This window comes from Myotis davidii, unplaced genomic scaffold (assembly GCF_000327345.1).
Source record: "Myotis davidii unplaced genomic scaffold, ASM32734v1 scaffold281, whole genome shotgun sequence".
NCBI lineage: Eukaryota > Metazoa > Chordata > Mammalia > Chiroptera > Vespertilionidae > Myotis > Myotis davidii.
The window spans coordinates 65,443-70,935 of NW_006293784.1; the positions used below are offsets into that span (position 1 = coordinate 65,443).

The following is a 5,493-nucleotide window of genomic DNA, read 5'->3' on the forward strand; positions in this document are numbered from 1 at the left end:
AATATTGGGGATTAGCTATAGTTATCCTATCTAATAAAAGACAAAAAGGGTAATTAACCATATCTCCGCTATGCTTCCCTTTGGCTAATCAGAGCGATATGAAAATTAACTGCCAACCAAAATGGCGGCTGGCAACCAAGCAGCTGAAGCGAGCAGGAGGCTTGCTTGCTCCAGTGATGGAGGAAGCCAAGGTTCCCCGCCTGCCACAGCCCGGCTCTGAGCTCTGAAAGCAACAGCTCCGAAAGCAACAGAGTTTCAATTATAGAAGCTAAACAAACCCCAGATACCTGCTTTCAGCCGGCCGTGGCCTCAGAGCTGGAGCAAGCAGGGCAGCAACAATGTTTTAATTACAGAAGGTAAATAAATCCCAGAATAAAAAAGAAAAGACAAAAAGGAGTGGCTGGGAGCTTCAGTTGCCCACCAGCCTGAAAACAGCCATCAGCCCCTCATCCAGGCTGACCAGGCACCCCAGTGGGGACCCCCACCCTGAAGGGGGTGCAGGCAGGCTGATGGCTGCCAGTACAGTGGTGGTGGTGGGGGTCTCTCCTGCCTCCTCAGCAGCACTAAGGATGTCCGACTGCAGCTTAGGCCTTCTCCCCGATGGCAAGTGGGCATCCCGCACGGACGCCCAGGCTGCCAGATGGATGTCGGACTGCCAGCTTAGGCCCAATCCCCCAGGGAGTGGGCCTAAACCAGCGGGCCTAAACCAGCAGGTGGCCATCCCCCAAGGGGTCCCAGTCTGCGAGAGGGCACAGGCTGGGCTGAGGGACCCCCCCCCCAACCTGAGTGTACAAATTTTTGTGCACCAGGCCTCTAGTAAGAAATATTAATCATGCTCTGTTAACCATGATAGTTTTGTTCTGACTAAAGAAAGCACATTGTAACCTGGCTGGGAGTTTTACGCCCATGGGACGTGGGAGTCAACCTTGGACCTGGGAATCAACCTTGGAATGAGGCCCATTCCCATCCTATTATCATGGAAAGATTAACAAAACAACCATGTTGCCCAAACAATGGAGTCCTGCCTACATTGCCTATAACCTGTAATCTTTATACCCATTCTTATTCCTTTTGTTGACTTCCCCATGTAATCTTTGTCCTACCCAATATAAGCAGCTGGTTTATCAGGGGTGCAGAGCATATTTTCATATGACCTGCTGCTCTCCCATACTGCCTGCATTATTGGAAAAAACGCTAATATCTGATTCAACCCTGTCTCTGCTTAACTGGCTCAAGTAGTGACAGGCAGTCCAGACCCATTGGTTGTCCAGTTTCATAGCTACTGGACACACTCATTTGATTAGAACCTGTGGCATTCTGAGAATCATCAGGTCTCCTCAAAGACTTGATAAGGACCAGAAAAGGAAATGACCTAATATAACCACTGCATGCTGGGAATGAGCCAAAACCAAATAATCAAGTTCATATATATTATTTTTTTGTTTTTGCTCCAAATTTATTCTATTCTAATTTTTTAAAACAATTGCATTCAATTATGTAAACATATAAAAAGCAAAAAGCATTCATAAGAACTCCACAGTTTCTTATTGCAAATAAGGCCAACTAAATCCATGTACTTGTTTCACCATTCCCTGGCACTGTTTATGACTGCATGCCCATACAGGTAAAACCAGTATTCCACAAAATGCCTAGAGCAGCAGAGACTAATCATAGTATAGTGTCAAGGACATTCAGTTACTTCCCAGGGACCCACTACTTAATGTAAAAATGAAAGTTACTAAATGTTTTTCAGTCTTGTGCATGTCATGTTTCAATGTTTGGTGGGTAATATCGTAACCTTGAAAAATCTTGCCTGGCCACGGTGGCTCAGTGGTTGAGGGTCAACCTATGAACCAGGTCACGGTCCAATTCCTGAACAGGGCACATGCCCAGGTTGCAGGCTCAATACCCTTTTTTAAAAAGGGGGAATTTGTTGGCTTATGAAATTCAAAGAAGGATTGAACAGTCAAGTGTGAAGAATGGCAGGGCTGCAGAGGGGGCCGTTAGGAACAACTGGAAGGAAGGGCTCAAACTTCGTAAGGAGTCTTCAAAACATTTGGTTTCTGTTGCTGTCTATACGACAGTTTCGCTTTCACTACTAATTAGTTTTCTCTAAAGGAAGAACTACATCCACAGTGTTTCTGAGTATATGTTAAAGCTTTAGCCATTGGAGAGAGATCGCCCCAATCTGTCACTTGTCCAAAGCACAAAAATTCTCAGGGAACCTGCTCTCTTGGCCCAGCAGAAGGTAGGTGCCCAATTTGTGGTCACCAGAGGAGTCAATTCCACAGAGTGCTAGCAAGAGTATCCCAGGTGCTCATTTTCTTGGGTACTTTATGAAAGACAAGAACCTTGAATATGGCTCATGATATAGTTAGGTAGAAAGCAAGCAAGCCAGGATTCCAGGTAGGGGGAGGAGGCTTTGAATTAGTGATGTAGGTGGTCTATGAATGAAAGACAAGCCTGATTGGAATGGAGCCTACATCCTTGTTCCCACTGACAATAACACTGGATTGCTAAGGTAAAAACTGGTTTTGATGGAATTAAGAGGTATAACAGAATTTGTTCAAGTTTAAGAAGCCATTATAGATTACCTGTATAGATTCAACTGTGACTCTGAAACCCCAGTTTATAACACAAATCCTCAACCACTTCCTAGAAAGCTCCTTCCTTGTCAACTAAACTTGGTTTAGGGTTGTAGCAGTGGTTATAAAGAAGAATGGTTGAGCCTTGGCTAGTTGTTCGGCGGTTAGAGCGTCGGCCTGTGCACCGAAGGGTTTTGGGTTTGATTCTCAGTCAAGGGCATGTGCCTGGGTTGCAGGTTCAACCTCCAGCCCTGGTTAGGGCTCATGCAGGAGGCGAAAATAAGATGTCTTTCCCTCTCTCTTCCACTCTTTAAAAATCAATGGGAAAATATCCTCGGGTGAGGATTAAAAACAAAGAAGAACAAGATGAAGAATGGGTGAGAGAATTCGGAGAAGGGAAACTCAAAAGACAACACCCACTCATCAAATCTAAGAGCCTAAATGATAGCATTTAATAGTAATCTCAGTGACGATTTGAACATAAGCATCTTGAAAGCAAGTGTCTTAATAACAATGCATCTCCAGGAATCTAGCACAATTGGTGCTTAATTTACCAGATTAATAAACTAAATGATTCTCATAAAATTATTTAATAAAATGGCTTCAAAACCCCTTCTAGCTCTACAATTTTATGTCCATTTCTAAATCCTGATCTTTAGTCTTCAAATAACCACACACAAAAAAGGGTTTTAAAAGGTTAAGATGGCCCTAACTGGTTTGGCTCAGTGGATAGAGTGTTGGCCTGCAGACTGAAGGGTCCCAGGTTCGATTCCAGTTGGGGGCATGCACCTTAGTTGCAGGCACATCCCCAGTGGGGGTGTGCAGGCGGTAGCTGATCGATGTTTCTAACTCTATCCCTCTCCCTCTCTGTAGGAATATCCCTATTCCTCTCTGTAAAAAAAATCAATAAAATATATTTTTTTAAAAAAGGTTAAGGTGGTGAATTTCATTTTATGTATTTTTGACAATAAAAACTGGCCCCTAAAAGGATAGGCTGTTTAAAAATATATATTTGAAAATATCCCAAAGACATTTTATAAATATTTTTACCAAGGAAATCCTATTTTTTGAGAAATATAATAAAACTAATCAAGGGTGCAGGATATAATTATTAGGTGTATATGTAATAATTTAATAAACAAATTTAATTTACATGTCAAAAATATTCTAGTAGTAATAATTGGTAAATATTTTGCAAAATACAAATTTTATAGTTTAACAGACAAGAAATAAGTTGGGTTTCAGATAGGCAAAAGAAAATAAGTTGATTTCAATGAATACTCAACTTAAAATGAATATTGTCATTTTTTATTAAGTAACAGCCCCCCACCCCCACCCCCGTTTTATCAAGATATAATTGACTTAGAACACTGTATTAGTTTTAGGCGTACAACATAATGATTTATATAGGTATGTATTGTAAACCTATTTGGCTGCAGACCCATGAATTCAAATAAATGCTTTAATTATTTCCCCTACTTCCAAAATCCTTTCAAATCTATCCTTTTCCTTTCAATTCCCAGAACCATAGCCCTAGTTCTGGCCCTCATTCTTTCACCTGGTAACTGCAATCATCTAATTATTTATCTGGCCTTTGGTCTCAGAAGGCTGGCCACTTATTTTTGATTTTCTTCCCAGTTATCTTTTTAAAGCACAGTTTTGATATTGTCTCTCCCTTGCTTAAAAGCCTTGCATGACTCCCGACTGCCTACAAAATATAATCCCCCCTCAGCATGCAAGGCCTCTACAATCGGATCCTATCTTTCCTTTCTAACTCCATTCCAACGACCTTCCTACGCTGTACTCTGTGAGCTGCTGTTTACTAAACACATCTCTACACATTTCCATCCCTTCTTCACTCCTCTCTTCCTACAACAGGCTCCTCTATCTATTGGTATCTTGCTCTTCAATTACAACCATCTGAACAGGATCGCCTCTTCACACCTCTCCTGCTGTCCTGGTGAACTTGTTTCTTCTTCCCAGAGCATGTTGCACCGTCTCTATTTTAGACTTCACTCTGTTCTCTAGAGTGGGCCCGACTCTGTCTCCCATTTCTATTGTGCGCATCTTGAGGGCAGGGATAGCCACAGCTTAACAGCTGCAGCGGGAGGAGAACTGGACCTGGGGAAGCAGAAAGCATTTCCAATGACATAACCGCAGGGGAATTTTCCAGCCTGTTTCTTGGACGAGGTCCAAATTCTTTCATTATAGGCATTCACCTTACCCAAAATGACTTCCTGAAATTAGAGTCCCGAGACTTTCTAATAAGAACGATTCTTTCTAGAAGTCACATCTGTAACGTGTGAGGCAGACACCAAGTCGACTTCACCAAACTAAAAACATCGACACACTGCATCCAGCCACCAAGTTCTGTGGCCGGCTGGCAGCTATTAGGCTTTGTTAGAAGGAATGTCTACGCATGAGTCAAAAACACCTGGGATCTGGGTGTAACTTCTGTTACAACATTTGGTCAGGGACACAGTCTTGGCCTGGGACCTCCATCTAGTCTTGTCATCACTGGTCCACGGGCACGTGGCTGGCAGGACATCTACCCACAGAGACAGCAGCTCCGTCATTAGCCAGGGGTCCTCAAACTACGGCCCGCGGGCCACATGCAAATACAAAGATTGTATTTGTTCCCGTTTTGTTTTTTTACTTCAAAATAAGATAAGTGCAGTGTGCAGAGGAATTTGTTCATAGTTTTTTTTTCAACTATAGTCCGGCCCTCCAACGGTCTGAGGGACAGTGAACTGGCCCCGTTTAAAAAGTTTGAGGACCCCAATTTTACTCCAACGACTGGGGGCGCATAGTGGTGACTTCGCCTTCATCCACCCTTTGATCCCGTGCCAGCAGGATATCCGGGTGCTCGGCCACCGGCACCGCCGAAGCGAGCCCCAGGATCGTTGCC

General features: G+C 43.3%; 1 long non-coding RNA gene across 1 annotated transcript; it reads right to left on the minus strand.

Annotated features, from left to right (window-relative positions):
- Positions 1 to 3,866: 3,866 nt before the first annotated feature.
- On the minus strand, positions 3,867 to 5,188 carry LOC107183725. The gene is made up of 2 exons (XR_001514536.1): positions 5,020 to 5,188; positions 3,867 to 4,706 (listed from the first exon to the last, which is right to left on the minus strand). It is a non-coding gene; the product is annotated as an uncharacterized LOC107183725 (long non-coding RNA).
- Between the last annotated feature and the right edge of the window lie 305 nt (positions 5,189 to 5,493).